Consider the following 17,222-nt stretch of genomic DNA (forward strand, 5'->3'; position numbering starts at 1 on the left):
CCCCCTCATCAATCTACACACAATACCCCATAATGACATAGCAAAAACAGGTTTTTATAGTTTTTTGCTAATTTATGAAAACCAAAAAATGGATATATAAAATTTACATAAGTATTCAGACCATTTACTCAGTACTTGTTGAAGCACCTTTGGCAGTGATTACAGGCTTGAGTCTTCTTGGGTATGACACTACAAGCTTGGCACACCTGTATTTGGGTAGTTTCTCCCATTCTTCTCTACAGATCCTCTCAAGCTCTGTCAGGTTGGATGGGGAGCATTGCTGCACAGCTATTTTCAGGTCTCTCCAGAGATGTTCGATCAGGTTCATGTCCAAGCTCTGTCTGGGCCACTCAAAGACATTCAAAGACTTGTCCCAGAGCCACTCCTGCATTGTCTTGGCTGTGTGCTTATGATTGTTGTCCTGTTGGAAGGTGAACCTTTGACCCAGTCTGAGGTCCTGAGCTCTCTGGAGCAGCTTTTCATCAAGAATCTCTCTGTACTTTGCTCCGTTCATCTTTACCTCGAACCTGAACTAGTCTCCCAGTCCCTTCCGCTGACAAACATCCCCACAGCATGATGCTGCCACCACCATGCTTCACCGTAGGGATGGTACCAGGTTTCCTCCAGACGTGATGCTTGGCATACAGGCCAAAGAGTTCAATTGTGGTTTCATTAGACCAGAGAATCTTGTTTCCCTTGGTCTGAAAGTCTTTAGGTGTCTTTTGGCAAACTCCAAGCGGGCTGTCATATGCTTTTTACTGAGGAGTGGCTTCCGCCTAGTCACTCTACCATAAAGACCTGATTGTTGGAGTGCTGCAGAGATGGTTGTAAGGTTTTGGGGCAGCAGGTAGCCTAGTGGCTAGAGCATTAGGCCAGCAACCGAAAGGTTGATGGATCGAATCCCCGAGCTGACAAGGTAAAAATCTGTCGTTCTGCCCCTGAACAAGGCAGTTATCCCACTGCTCCCCGGTAGGCCGTAATTTTTTGTTCTTAACTGACTTGCCTAGTTAAATAAAGAGCCCATCTCCCCCGATTGCTCAGTTCAGTCAGCTCTAGGAAGAGTTTTGGTTGTTCCAAACATCTTCCATTTAAGAACACTGCAGAAATTTTTTGGTAACCTTGGTTTTTGCTCTGACATGCACTGTGGGACCTTATATACACAGGTATGTGCCTTTCCAAATCATGTTCAATTAATTAAATTTACCACAGGTGGACTCCAATCAAGTTGTAGAAAAATCTCAAGGATGATCAATGGAAACAGGATGCACCTGAGCTCAATTTCGAGTCTCATAGCAAAGGGTCTGAATACTTATGTAAATAATGTATTTTTGTTTTTATTATTAATACATTTGCAAAAAAATCTAAAACAAGTTTTCACTTTGTCATTTTGGGGCATTGTGTGTAGATTGCTGAGAAAATAAGTATATTTCACCAAATTTGGAATAAGGCTGTATCCTAACAAAATGTAGAAAAAGTCGAGGGGTCTGAATACTTCCCAAAGTCACTGTATGCCCATTGATTCTTGAAGAATATAACTTATGTGTTGTGAGATTAGGTCTACTGTCGTACCCCACCGGAACCCAAAATATAAGCTTGTTTAACTCCAATGTTTGTAAACAATGCAAATGTAAACAAACACTGTATAGCCTCAAAACCTGGTTAAACTACATATTTCATATAATGGGTGGTCAGTCCTTGCATCCATAGCTCTGTCTATGAATTTGAGAGTCGTTACATTTCTCCAGGCTCATCCCTTAGCATCTTTAGCAAAACAGGGACGGGGAAAACGCTGTATTATTGTTTAAATAACAGCTTTAAGCTTATATGTGTTTTTGTACGATGTAATACATTGTGAAGCTCATTTCCACCACATTGAAAATGCACATGTAAAATTGAGTGCTAACAAATACCTGTCCAATGAGTCATTGGGGCTAAATGAATGTTATAACAAAAAACTATGCAAAGCTTATGTTTAGAAAAGGGGGAGGAAGGGCTTACTTAGTAGGCTACAGTCTATCTGTGTTAAATGCCAAGTTCAAAATACCTTCAATACAAATTGCCATAATGTACATTGACTTGTTATTTTTTATCCATCTTATATGTTTCTGTGATTGGGATTTAACATAAGTTTAGATGGTATCACTTTGGAATAAGAGAAATTCCAGATAATTATTATAATTCTTAAGGACAAATTTGGGGTTCAACTGATATCATCTGGTAAAATTGGAATTGATAAGCCCACTTTCAAAAGTAAAAACTCATGGAGTCATGCAAAGACAATGTACTATTCTTGCACTTGAAAATGCCATGCGGGCTAGTGTCCAACAGGTCCACTTGTTGCATAAGCAGAAAACAAAGCATCTATTGCTGGTCCTGATTCCCCTCTACAGCAAGCAGCTTTACTTCTCAACATCATGACATGTCAGGGGTTAAGTCTGATAGAAGTCAACCTAATTAATGTAGTAAATTCTAAATGCCTAGTTAGAGGAATCAACAAATAACACATTGTATCTTGCTGGCCCCTACTTTCAAGAGAGACAAACTGAAATATAAGGCTATAATTAACTGCAAGAAAGGAGGTATTTCTCCAATCACACAATAGGGGAACTTAAGAGAATTAAGAGGTGAATTCCACTCTATACTCGAGAACTTGCACATCCAAAGAATACCCTCATGCAGTTTGGTTTGTTTAGTGACAAATTAAGTGGATATTACCACGCCTCAAAATAAACAAGACATCCCACCTTCTATATTCACCAACAAGCATATACAGATATATTTGAATATTTACATTATTTTAGATAATTTAAACAACACTATAAGTTAATTACACAATAATTGCATAGCCTACTCTATAAAATATATTTGCTACATAACCTATTCATATTCATATGTTTTTAAGCTCTGTAATAGCATCAGCGCAAACCACTACATCCACACAGCCTACAAGAAAAGGCAGTGGAAAGTTTCCCGCAAAGTTACCCCCAACAAATTCATCCTTAAAATAGCAACAATTGAGCATCTGTGTAATCTATAGGTAATGAATGTATATTACGAAATTCTGAAGCAATAAAAAACGACATAATATTCCTTAACATTCCTTAATCTTGATCTATACTTTCCTGAGATTAACGTTATAGGCCTACATGTAATAGGCATCGGATCACACGGTTTCTTCGGATGCGATGAAACTTTATAACACATAGAAAGAAGTGGCCTTGGCTACATAATACGACCCCCATCCCTGTGATTTATTCAGATTTTAGCTGAGCAGGCAACAATGTATCCCGAAAAAAAGGCGGATATGGAAAAGGATCGAACAGAGCAATGAAACAGACATAAACATAGCTCAGAGCCCACAATAGCCTACTTGTAATAATTTATTTTTTGAAATAGTTCAAATCAATATTGAATTACCAATTGTTTAAAAACTAAACAGACAAATAGAGTTGCAAATAACGACTGGGTATCAATGGTCGTTTTTTGTTGTTGTTGCAACGTTTCAATAGTGCCCGAAAGCAAGAAAAACCTAGCATTGAATCCAAACAGATATCAAATGTTTCCATTCACTATCACTAGAACACCAAAATTATGTAATACCATTTTTAGATTATTTTGTAAATGCAAAAGATGTGTTTTATAAATTATATTCTCTAAAAGTATGTTGCCCGGCCCACTATCCTACACTGGGAGAGCACATGGGCAATATGTATTTAAATGTAGGCAATAATCTTCTACTGTCAAAGATGATCAACAATTATCTTAAAAGACACATCTAATCAATTCGGCAACATTGATGGATCTTGTCTATGATCGGTTGAATCAATTCCGCATGTGGAAAATGGAATGCAAAGAATTTGATGGAATTTTTGTAGCCTAAACCTGATAAAAGAACAAAAATATACTTACAGTGACTTCAATGGACGATGGATAAAATACACGATCAAAGGTGTTGGAGCAACAAGTCTTTCAGCAGAATGTTTTTGCACTGCTCCGAAAATGTTCCACTGAAATCTCCAACTCCCGGCTGAGCCAACTAAGGAGAAGAAAACAGCAACATTTTGATCCGTCATCTTGTCCAAAATTGTCATTCATAAAATAATGTACGTCCAATCGTATCCGGAATCTTGTTAGGAGTTTGAGGTTCATGCACTGGACTTACTGTGATATAACAGGGCGTATGGTCGGGCTTCTTTACAAAAATGTGAAAAATGTCAAAGATATTCGTGTCAGTCGAATACAACACTGAGTGGACAAAGTGAAAGCACCCTGTTGCAACAGCGACAAGAAACGGCAACCTACAATCTCACCGAGACACACTTTTATTGTAATATAAAAATATGCCCACTCATTCTAATACCATACATTGTTTCTTATTTCTAATGAAAGGCGCAACTTCATCATAACAGTGTTAGTCTGCAACCATTTTGCATATTATTAACTACATTGAAACTTACCTCAAACACCTCCGTTATTGTTATTTGAAATAAAATTCGTCCCCCTTTGTTTGTCTAATGTGGGATATTATAGTTTTTGTAAACTGTGTAAAGTTATTGTTGTGTTTCTGGGTCAGCCAGATATGTGTACGTGAATCGACAACGCACGGACAGAGATGCGAAGAATGCTCGGAATGAGAACAGGAATGAAATGAACGCGAAGAGCGAGTTTGCATTGGGGGCGGAGCACATGTGGCGTCATCCCGAACCGAACAGCCCTAGATTATGGCTGATAGGAGGGACAAGCGGGGAAAAAATAAGAAGAATGACCTCACAGGACATGTCGAATTCAAATTGGTGGGAGAAAGAAGATGGGATTTCTTTGTAGAGTTAGTTCATTCTATTTTAATCATCTACCTCAATAAAGCTGAATAAAAGTTGTACCTTTATCACAACCATGTCAGTCATTTCAAATGTTGTTGCTTGATAAATATATGATGTGAATACATCACTGACATTTTTTATTTGACACTTCCACAGCTGGGACATGAAATGGAGCACATTTAGAAACATTTATCAGGTTGAACATCTGGCACCTGCCTCTCATACTTCGGTAGCTGCATGGGTTGTAAATGTAACAGTAGGACTCATATATTCAGAACTATATCTTCAATACAGTATCATCTGAGACACAAGCAGGATAGAACTGTTGGCTAGACCTTGTGAGCCTGTGGAGAGAACCATGCCAGTGCCACCACACAACCACATGGGAGGGGGAATTATGAAGTACAAACTGGTAATATGGGAGAGCAGACAATCATAAGACATGTCAAAGAACATAGAGCAAGTTTGCTTACAGCAAACCTGGTTTGGGCTACATGTCTGATCGTGTCCGTGCAAGCCATCCATTAGGAGGAAATGTTTTGACACCAATTCTTATAAAGAGAGATCTATGAAGATGAATGGCTGGCTTTTTGAAGACATCCATCAACACTTGTAACACCTGTCTGTGCATGTTTAGAAAAGAGAGACAGAGGAAGAGAGCAGGCAAGAGAGAGAGGTGGGTGAAGAGGGAGAGAGGTGGGGTTTTGCTCTTGAACTATAGATAGTATCACACACACATGGATTGCCAGTCAACAACATCCTCATTTGCAATTTCATTTAAATTGTGGTTCACTTCCATATTCCTTATATCAGGCAGTCTCAATTGCATAATCTTGGGGGAGCTCTACTTTAAGCTGTGATTCTTAACCACCGGCTGCATGTCTGCTTTCCAAGGGCCCCTTATCTTATCAGCTTCTCTCTTCTCCAGGGTGGTGTCTGTTCCCTCAATACCAACCTATTAACCATCAAAAGGGAGTCTTATCTATGCAAATGCAGCAAGCCCTGGAGGAACAAACTCTGCTAGCACAGCACATGTGACACCACACCAACACCTGAGTACAGTCACAGCGGTGATTCATTCACAGCCGTGGGGTCATCTGTCGACAGTGTTTCACAAGCTCCTTGTTAAATATTAGCCCTGCATATCCAGGAAGCCCACCGATGGATCCCAGCATAATGGCAAACTGTAAAATGGTTCATAGCCTTACATCAGAGCCTGTTCTCATTGCCTTATCGGGCACATGAGTCGCCTGGCAGATTGCATCCAGGAAATGTGGCCATATGAAAATGTGTGTGTGTGTGTGTGTGTGTGCATGTTTATACCCAGTTTGGATGGCATTTGACAAGGTACAATATTGAACCAACACTAATTTCAGTGTAGAATGTGTTGTTATTCCTTATTCCTTCCTATGTGTAGGTGAACAAGTTAAACTGAGTTAATAGTACATATTTCAATAGATATTACATGTCATAATGAAGCCATAAAAGTGTTATCTGACAGCATGGAAACACATTTCTGTATGACCTGAATTATTTATCAGTGTGCGTGAAAACGTAACATCTGAAATTCTCGTGTGTCTCCGCTGGCAAATTTTACCAAGACTAATCATTGAATCTGTGTGCACTGTTACAAAGGACCACTGCATGTGGTGAGGGGAGAAGACAGTGCTCAACACGGCTGAACTGTTTACCCCAAAACAGACATTGCAGGTTTCTGTCCCCACCCCCTTATTCACACACAGCCTTCAAACTCTTTTATGACTGGGTGTGGCAATAGGAGTGGGGGTGGAATAAGGGAGGACAGAAACCTCACAGCAAGGATTTTAGTGTGTGTGTGTGTGTGGGTGGGGGTTTAGTTTAGAATATTAATTCAATCAGGCCAATTTTTTATACGACACATTTCTCATTCAGTGTTAACTACATAAGTCTTACCCCAGATAAGGATTTGCGCTCTACAGTACCATTTGTCACTACAGAAGCCTCCAGGGATAGCTGCCTGCTGCCTGACACCAGGGCAGATAAGGCCCTACAGGTCTAGTGTGGCAGGGCTTTGAACTGGAGCCTTCTGGAGCCTCTGCTCCAGGGGAGGCCTGAGGTGCTGCTGGTTGGGGAGGATGGGGAGAGAGGTGAACCGGCTGCCCTGCCCTCCGACTTCTCCTAATCAGGCAGCCCTGGGAGGGCAGGTGCAGACCATCACTGGCTCTCTGCTTTGACGGCACACTGATTCGCTTTATTAGAAGATAAGAGAGGGGTTAGCAAGGAGCTGAGGACCATTCTCTCTGGTGGAAAAAGCTCACATAATTTCAATCAAAATATATAGAGAAATTGGTAATACCTAAGGTGGCTCTGGGTCAATATGATCACTTAAATTGATTTCAAATTAAGTGTATCTTACATAAAGTAAAATGTTTTTCTGAAAATGAAATACCAGAATGATTCCTCAACACCTGGAGGTTAAATTATTATAACAAAACAGTATATCATAGTGTGTGGCCATTTTTGCGTTGACATTGGCCAAAATTGGACATGCGTTGGAGTTTGTTTGGGAACTATAGACATTCAAGTGCATCATGCAAACAAACCAACTGTGTTAGCAGATGCCATCTTGTGGTCACTTAGAAACAGTGCTTTGTGAACATACTAAGGAACATTGAGTGAGCTGCATATGTCGACTACTTTTATTTTATTTATTTTTTATTTCACCTTTATTTAATCAGGGAAGCCAGTTGAGAACAAGTTCTCATTTACAACTGCGACCTGGCCAAGATAAAGCAAAGAAAGTGCGACACAAACACAGAGTTGCACATGGGTTAAACAAACGTACAGTCAATAACACATAGTACAGTATGACCAGGCCATAGTAGAGCCAGAGCTCAGTCAACGACTGACACATAATTGCAAATGTTCTCTCTAAGGTCCAACTTCATGTGACCTTAAAACTTTCAACACTGTACACAGCCCCCACTTCAAATTAACTTTCCGTGACCAATCATTGTGATGTATTGAACAATGAGAAATTGAAGACAGTTGAAAAGTATGAGGATGTAATTTGTTCATGCTGAATATTAAGCTGGGAAATGATGTAAACTCAAAGTTGGAAAATATATTTATCTGTGTATATAAATGAATATTCAATAGTAATTGACAGCAAAAAAGTGCCTTGACAAAGGCCAAATTGTGACAAAGGGCAAAACTGGAATTACTGCATACTCCAGCAGTGAATTCAGCAGGCAGACTGAATTACAGACAGTGGATAACAGGGTACACTTGGGCCTCTCACAAGGAGGGGCAATTTCACTCCTTACCATTCTTACCCTCTGAACTGACATACATACAGACAATCTGCCTGTCCATCCGTTCGTCCTCTCTCTCTTTCTGTCTCTCTATATCTCTCTCTCTGAGGTTGCAGACACTTAGCCAGTTTCACTAGTCTCCAGGCAACAGCTGAGGTTTTGATGTCTAAATGTTTGTGCACTAAGTTCCTCTTTAATTCAATTCCATAATGCAGTGTTTGAAGATATGGATCGATGCCTGCTGCCTTTGATGGTCATCCTGGTAGTCAGAGGCATGTCAATGGACCAATCCTGCACTACAGAGACAAACAAGGACCCCATCACATGATGCAGCCAACGTGGCCATGCAGATCCTTTCATTGTTGTCTCATCATAGAGGACTATGTGCTATTTCAGAATCACATCACATGAAGGATAAGTGTGCAACCATGTGGAGAACATTTTCTTCTTTGAGTACAACTCCTAAGGTACTGGAAGACCATTATACAGTAAGCATGAATCCTACCAACCCTACCCTGCATTGAGAAGAACAGACCAGGCGCTATCTTTATTCACATATCTTATCTCTTCATAATTACACCCTCTGCCAGATCAATACAAATAGCAAGGGAGAGAGTGGATGAGTTAATCAATTGTCTGTTTTGTAGTAACCTGACACAATGTAAATAGAACGAAGAACAGCTACAGCTATAGGTTTGTCTTGACATTTGATTACCCCCAACAAAGGATATTAACTTCTTGAAGAGGTAACTTCTTAAAGAGGTAACTGGTAATCATTAAATAAGACACATAAGTCCTGGTCAACACATTATTAATTGAAATAGTGTTTTTCTTTCACTGCATTGCATGTAAAACATATACAGTTGAAGTCAGAAGTTTACATACATCTTAGCCAAATACATTTAAACTCAGTTTTTCACAATTCCTGACATTTAACCCTAGTAAAAATTCCCTGTTATAGGTCAGTTATGATCACCACTTTATTTTAAGAATGTGAAATGTCAGAATAATAGTAGAGAATTGTCACGTCTAATCAAGGTGTCTAATCAAGGTGGGTGGAATCAGGCGCAGAGAGCAGATAGTTTATTCTCCGGTGAACAAGAAACACGGTCAACCCAATACACACAGGGTGAACAATCCAACACAGGATAAAAGACGAACCGGAAAATAAGAACACAAGATACACCGACAGACAATGATGACAAATAAACAATCCCGCACAAAACAAGGGCGGGACAACCTACTATATATACAGACACTAATAAACTAAACAACACACAGGTGAAACCAATCAGACAAAACCAACAGATACACGAAAAGGGATCGGTAGTGGCTTGTAGGACGGTGACGACGACCGCCGAGCACCGCCTGAACGGGCAGGAGAGCCAACCTCGGCGGAAGTCGTGACAGTACCCCCCTCCTGACGCGCGGCTCCTGCAGCGCGCCGCCACCGTCCTCGAGGACGACCCGGAGGACGAGGTGCTGGGCGATCCGGGTGGAGGCGGTGGAATTCTATCACGAGAGAAGGGTCCAAAATGTCCCTCACCGGAACCCAGCATCTCTCCTCCGGGCCGTACCTCTCCCAGTCCACGAGGTACTGTAGGCCCCCCACCCGGCGTCTCGAATCCAGAATGACTCGAACTGTGTACGCCGGGGACCCCTCGAGGTCCAGAGGGGGCGGAGGGACCTCAGGCACCTCACCTTCTTGCAGGGGACCAGCCACCACCGGCCTGAGGAGTGACACATGAAACGAGGGGTTAATACGGTAATACCTAGGAAGTTGTAACCTGTAACACACCTCGTTTATTCTGATCAGGACTTTGAACGGCCCCACACACTGCGGCCCCAGCTTCCGACAGGGCAGGCGGAGGGACAGGTTTCGGGTCGACAGCCAGACCCTGTCCCCCGGTGCAAACACGGGGGTCTCACTGCGGTGCTGGTCAGCGCTCCTCTTCTGCCGTTCTCCCGCTAACCGTAATGAGTCCTGAACGGCTTTCCAGGTGTCCTTGGAGCGCTGTACCCATTCCTCCACCGCAGGAGCTTCGGTCTGACTCTGATGCCATGGAGCCAGGACCGGCTGGTAACCTAACACACACTCAAAAGGAGACAAGGTTGTAGAGGAGTGGCGTAAGGAGTTCTGGGCTAGTTCGGCCCACGGAACATACCTTGCCCACTCACCAGGCCGGTCCCGACAATAGGACCGCAGAAACCTGCCCACATCCTGGTTTACGCTCTCCACCTGCCCATTACTCTCGGGGTGAAAACCTGAGGTTAAGCTAACCGAGACCCCCAGTCTCTCCATAAACGCCCTCCACACTCTGGACGTGAATTGGGGACCCCGATCAGAGACGATGTCCTCAGGCACCCCATAGTGCCGGAAGACATGGGTAAACAAAGCCTCAGCAGTCTGCAGGGCCGTAGGGAGACTGGGCAACGGAATGAGGCGACAGGACTTAGAAAACCGATCCACAACGACCAGGATCGTAGTACTTCCCTGGGACGGGGGAAGGTCGGTAAGAAAATCCACCGGTAAGTGTGTCCATGGCCGTTGTGGAACGGGGAGGGGTTGTAATTTCCCTCTAGGCAGGTGCCAAGGAGCCTTGCTCTGAGCACACACTGAGCAGGAGGAGACATAAAATCTCACGTCTTTAGCCAGTGTGGGCCACCAGTATCTCCCTTTCAGACTCTGCACTGTCTTCTTGATACCAGGATGACCCGAGGAGGGAAGAGTATGAGCCCACCGAATCAGCTTGTCCCGGACCACCCTCGGCACGTATTTGGTCCCTACTGGACAGTTAGGAGGAGCCGGCTCTGACCGTGAGGCCCTCTCTATCTCAGCGTCCACCTCCCATACCACCGGTGCCACGAGACATGACGGTGGAATGATGGGAGTTGGCTCAACTGACCGTTCCTCGGTATCATAGAGGCGAGACAGTGCGTCAGCTTTGGTGTTTTGGGAGCCTGGCCGATATGTGAGGTTAAACTGGAACCTGGTAAAAAACATGGCCCATCTAGCCTGACGTGGATTTAGTCTCTTAGCTGCCCGGATGTACTCGAGATTACGATGGTCAGTCCAGATGAGAAAAGGGTATTTAGCCCCCTCAAGCCAATGTCTCCACACCTTCAGAGCCTTGACTACAGTTAACAACTCCCGGTCCCCCACATCATAGTTTCGCTCCGCTGGGCTGAGCTTGCTCGAAAAGAAAGCACACGGGCGGAGCTTGGATGGCACGCCCGACAGCACGGCTCCAACCCCAGCCTCGGACGCATCCACCTCCACTATGAACGCTAAAGAGGGGTCCGGATGCGCCAACACGGGCGCATTAGTGAACAGCTCCTTCAGATGACTGAAAGCTCTGCCCGCCTCTGCTGACCAGCCCAAGCGCACCGGTCCTCCCTTCAGCAGTGAGGTGATGGGAGCAGCCACCTGACCAAAACCCCGGATAAACCTCCGGTAGTAATTGGCAAACCCTAAAAACCGCTGCACTTCTTTCACCGTGGTCGGAGTCGGCCAATTACGCACGGCTGTAACGCGATCATCCTCCATCACCACCCCGGAGGTGGAAATACGATACCCCAGGAAGGAAACGGACTGTTTGAAAAACTGACATTTCTCTGCCTTGCAATACAGGTCATGCTCCAGTTGTCGCCCAAGTACCTTACGCACCAGAGACACATGCTCCGCGCGTGTGGCAGAATAGATCAAGATGTCATCAATGTACACTACCACTCCCTGCCCGAGCAGGTCTCGGAGAATCTCATCTACGAAGGATTGGAAAACGGCTGGAGCATTCTTCAACCTGTGTGGCATGACGCAGTAATCATAATGACCAGAAGTAGTACTAAATACGGTTTTCCACTCATCTCCTCCCCGGATACGTACCAGATTATACGCGCTCCTCACATCCAATTTTGTGAAGAAGCGCGCCCCGTGAAATGATTCCATTGCCTCAGTGATGAGAGGTAGTGGGTAACTAAACCCCACTGTGATGGAATTTAGACCTCTATAATCAATACACGGACGCAGACCACCATCCTTCTTCTTCACAAAAAAGAAACTCGAGGAGACGGGTGATACGGAGGGCTGAATGTACCCCTTCCCCAGCGATTCAGAAACATGTTTCCATCGCAACTGTCTCCTCCTGGGACAATGGATACACGTGACTCCTAGGAAGTGCAGCGTTTTCCAGAAGGTTTATCGCGCAGTCCTCTCGACGATGAGGTGGTAATTGGGTCGCCTTCCCTTTACTAAAGGCGATAGCCAAATCGGCATATTCAGAGGGAATGCGCACGGTGGAAACTTGGTCTGGACTCTCCACCGTAGTCGCACCAACAGCAACTCCTATACACCTACCTGAACACTCCTCTGACCACCCCTTAAGAGCCCCCTGTCGCCAAGAAATCACCGGGTTGTGTCGAGCTAACCAGGGAACCCCCAACACCACTGGAAACGCAGGTGAATCTATAAGGAACAGGCTAATCTGCTCCTTATGATCACCCTGCGTTACCATGTCCAGCGGCACCGTAGCCTCCCTAATTTCTCCTGACCCTAATGGTCGGCTATCTAAGGAGTGCACGGGGAAAGGTCGATCTAACGACACCAGGGGAATCCCTAGCCTTAACGCAAGCCCACGATCCATAAAATTCCCAACTGCGCCTGAATCGACTAGCGCCTTATGCTGTAGAGAGGGGGAAAACCCAGGGAAAGAAATCAATACAAACACATGACTGACAGGAAGCTCTGAATGAGTTTGGTGCTTACTCACCTGGGGTGATCAAGCAGTGTTCCGCCTGTCCTCCCGACTCCTAGACGAGTGCCTCCAGCACCGGTCGGACGTGTGCCCTCGTCGACCACAACTGGTGCAGGAGGACACTCCTCCTCCAGTCCCCCTCGAAGCCGTACCTCCTAATTCCATAGGGATAGGGACAGGGGGGCTGGGGATAGGAAACGACAGGACCTGATCCGAACGCCCGCGAGCAGCCAGCAGGTTGTCGAGACGGATAGCCAGATCGATAAGTCCATCCAGTGTGAATGTGGTGTCCCGACATGCCAGCTCCCTGCGGACGTCCTCCCTGAGACTACATCTAAAATGATCAATCAAGGCCCTGTCGTTCCATCCTGCTCCTGCTGACAAAGTCCTAAACTCTAAAGCAAAATCCTGTACGCTCCTCGTCTCCGGACGCAGGTGGAACAGCCGTTCACCCGCTGCCCGACCCTCGGGTGGCTGGTCAAAAACAGCTTGGAATCGGCGGGTGAACTCTGGGTAATTATCCTTAGCTGAGTCCGGACCATTCCACACTGCGTTGGCCCACTCGAGGGCTTGCCCAGTCAAGCAGGAGACTAGGGCGCACACACTCTCCTCTCCAGAGGGAGCAGGACGCACGGTAGCCAGGTATAGTTCCAGTTGAAGGAGGAAACCCTGGCACCCAGCCGCCGATCCGTCATACTCCCGTGGGAGTGTCAGCTGAAGAGCCCCGGAGCCAGATGTGGTCACAGAAACAAGAGGTGCTGGAGAAGGGGTTGCTAGAGATGAGGTGGGGAGGCCACTCCTCTCCCATCGATCTATTCTCTCCATCATTTGGTCCATAGCAGAACCAATCCGGTGAATCACGCTGGTATGATGGAGGACCCTCTCCTCCATCGATGGGAGAGGAGACGCTGCTGCTCCAACACAGGATAAAAGACGAACCGGAGAATAAGAACACAAGATACACCGACAGACAATGATGACAAATAAACAATCCCGCACAAAACAAGGGCTGGACAACCTACTATATATACAGACACTAATAAACTAAACAACACACAGGTGAAACCAATCAGACAAAACCAACAGATACACGAAAAGGGGTCGTGACAAGAATGATTTATTTCAGCTTTTATTTCTTTCATCACATTCCCAGTGGGTCAGAAGTTAACATACACTCAATTAGTATTTGGTGGCATTGACTTTAAATTGTTTAACTTGGGTCAAACATTTCAGGTAGCCTTCCATAAGCTTCCCACAATAAGTTAGGAGAATTTTGGCCCATTCCTCCTGACAGAGCTGGAGTAACTGAGTAAGGTTTGTAGGCCTCCTTGCTCGCATACGCTTTTTCAGTTCTGCCCACAAATTTTCTATAGGATTGAGGTGAGGGCTTTGTGATGGCCACTCAAATACCTTGACTTTGTTGTCCTTAAGCCATTTTGCCACAACTTTGGAAGTATGCTTGGGGTCATTGTCCATTTGGAAGACCCATTTGCGACCAAGCTTTAACTTCCTTCACCGTTGGGATAGTGTTCTTCGGGTTGCAAGCCTCCCCCTTTTTCCTCCAAACATAACAATGGTCATTATGGCCAAACAGTTTTATTTGTGTTTCATCAGACCAGAGGACAATTCTCCAAAAAGTACAATCTTTGTCCCCATGTGCAGTTGCAAACCGTAGTCTGGCTTTTTTATGGCGGTTTTGAAGCAGTGGCTTCTTCCTTGCTAAGCGGCCTTTCAAGTTATGTCGATATAGGACTCGTTTTACAGTGGATACAGATACTTTTGTACCTGTTTCCTCCAGCATCTTCACAAGGTCCTTTGCTGTTGTTCTGGGATTGATTTGCACTTTTCCCACCCAAGTACATTCATCTCTAGGAGACCGAACACGTCTCGTTCCTGAGTGGTATGACGGCTGCGTGATCCCATGGTGTTTATACTTGCGTACTATTGTTTGTATAGATGAACGTGGTACCTTCAGGAGTTTGGAAATTGCTCCCAAGTACGAACCAGACTTGTGGAGGTCTACAATTTTGTTCTATGGTCTTGGCTGATTTCTTTTGATTTTCCCATGATGTCAAGCAAAGAGGCACTGAGTTTGAAGGTAGGCCTTGAAATACATCCACAGGTACACCTCCAACTGACTCAAATTATGTCAATTAGCCTATCAGAAGCTTCTAAAGCCGTGACATCATTTTCTGGAATTTTCCAAGCAATTTAAAGGCACAGTCAACATAGTGTATGTAAACCTCTGACCCAATGGAACTGTGATACAGTGAATTATAAGTTAAATAATCTGTCTGTAAACAATTGTTGAAAAATTTACTTGTGTCATGCACAAAGTACATGTCCTAACCGACTTGCCAAAACTATAGTTTGTGAACAAGAAATTTCTGGAATGGTTGAAAAACGAGTTAACGACTCCAACCTAAGTGTATGTAAACTTCCGACTTCAACTGTAGATTAATCTAAACCGAGCAGGACTTTCCATCTACAAACTTCACTGTCTATTCAGCAGAAGGTATCTGCCAGTAAACCACGGCCATTAGAGAGAGATTATGGCATAACCGATTTCTAAAATGTGATTAACACCAGATGGGAGTGCAGATTGTATGAGGCAGAGGGTTTTACGGTATCACACAAAAGCATGTTTTTAAAGCAGAGTTTCATGTCCTGCCATCTAGAAAAAAAATCACTTCAGTGCTGCACATCTTTAAGCAAATTAAGAATCTCTCCCTTTAGAAATGTCTTTAAGCAACAAACAGGAATGATGTGTCTCTAAACGTGATATGCATTGCTGCCTATCTGCTAATCTCTTGACCGGATTTAATTACAGAAAATCTCAAAACCCTTACCAAACATAAATCAATATCTTCCATCTATTGTTGAAATATGTGTGAAGAATCATGGAAAGGAAAAAACTGATTGCACACAGGGAAAATGGCTTAAGCAATCTTCAGCAAGAAATGTAACAAACCATCCATACAAAAGGAGTACAAGGTAAAGCCTTTACACCCATATGCTACATAGAAAATAGGAGCTTTCAAGTAACTTCAATGAAGGACCAATTCACTCTTTCAGATCAGAATCCGTGGTGCCAATCAATAGATGCCAACATAAAGTGCCAACCCTGTAATAACTACGAACCACTTATCAGTAGTATTACTCACTTCTTACCTCACCTTTTGTGTGTGCGTCTGTTTTCTCAGCATAAGAGCAGCTCTTACACTACAGAGGCAAGAGAGTATCATGTCTGTTAGTCATGCGTAGAGGCTTATTTTATATAATGAATGGAGGGAGGGATGTAGAAGATGCGATGGGAGGGTAATTACTTTAATGGCTGCAAAGGCTCCTGTTCAAAACACCTTTGCGCACAATGGTTGATTATGGATGGTCATTTCAGCTTTCTGATGAAAACGCAGAGCTCTTAGTCTCTGGGCTTGACTGATAATAGCATGACCAGAAATGTGTCAGAACAATGAAGTACCAAAATACATGGTCACATTCTCCCCTAAAGGTCTAAGCCTTCAAGTTCTGAGCTTCAATTCATGGAAATAGTGGTATTTGTTAAACGCACCACAAAAAGCAAGATGAAGACAGAGGGTCAGAGGTTATACATTATGATGTATAGAAAGATAGAAACTCAATTCACAAGAGATATGACCAAGAGTAAAAACAGAAATATCAAGAAAACAAAGAACTGAGCTGAGTATTTTCTACTTTAGGTAAGTCACTCATTTCTCCTCTCACTCATTTCTGTGCTGAATTAAATGAGTTGACATGACACACTAAAAGCATCTTAACTAATCTTAAGTGTCTGTAAATTGAAAGAAGTGAATTTCAACTCCTAAAAATAAGCAATTAAATAAAAGAAACATGCTACATAGATCAAATCAGGCACAAAGAAATTCCACTAAAACTTCTATTGTACCCTTGTCATATGCATTATGTGCTGTGCTCAGTAGTGTTGTTACTCAAAGGAAAAATGTGACCTTCCTATTCGCAGCTAAGCACTTAGCAAAGCCACTCCGTCAGTGTGTGGTTAGCAAATTCATTCATGAATTGCATGTAGAGCACCTCTACTTCTTGGGAATACTGTAAGCTAAGTTCTCGTTGTAAAGCAGCCACTTCCACCAACATCCACAGTCCCATACAGTATTATTTGTCTATGAAACGGTGTCAGGTGTAATGAAAGTTGGGTAAAGTTATGTTAAAACCACCAAATCCTGATGGTATTTAAAAAATGTATTTAAAAAAGTTAAGTCAGTTATGAACAAATTATTATTTACATTGACGGACTTCACCGGCCAAACCTGGACGACGCTGGGCCAATTGCGCGACGCCCTATTGGACTCCCGATCACA

General features: G+C 43.7%; 1 protein-coding gene across 7 annotated transcripts in view; it reads right to left on the reverse strand.

Annotated features, from left to right (window-relative positions):
* LOC118393838 (transcriptional enhancer factor TEF-1) overlaps positions 1-4,649 on the reverse strand; it is a 55,532-nt gene extending 50,883 nt beyond the window's left edge. For 6 of the 7 annotated variants that reach the window (XM_035786961.2, XM_035786959.2, XM_035786960.2 and 3 more), the window contains exons 1-2: positions 4,458-4,649; positions 3,910-4,036 (exon numbers count right to left, since the gene is read on the reverse strand). The gene's annotated coding sequence lies outside the window, so the exon portion shown is untranslated. Of the gene's footprint in view, positions 1-3,909; positions 4,037-4,162; positions 4,275-4,457 lie in introns of those variants that run through there. The other variant, XM_035786955.2, reaches the window with a different exon arrangement.
* Between the last annotated feature and the right edge of the window lie 12,573 nt (positions 4,650-17,222).

This window comes from Oncorhynchus keta, chromosome 14 (assembly GCF_023373465.1).
Source record: "Oncorhynchus keta strain PuntledgeMale-10-30-2019 chromosome 14, Oket_V2, whole genome shotgun sequence".
Lineage (NCBI taxonomy): Eukaryota > Metazoa > Chordata > Actinopteri > Salmoniformes > Salmonidae > Oncorhynchus > Oncorhynchus keta.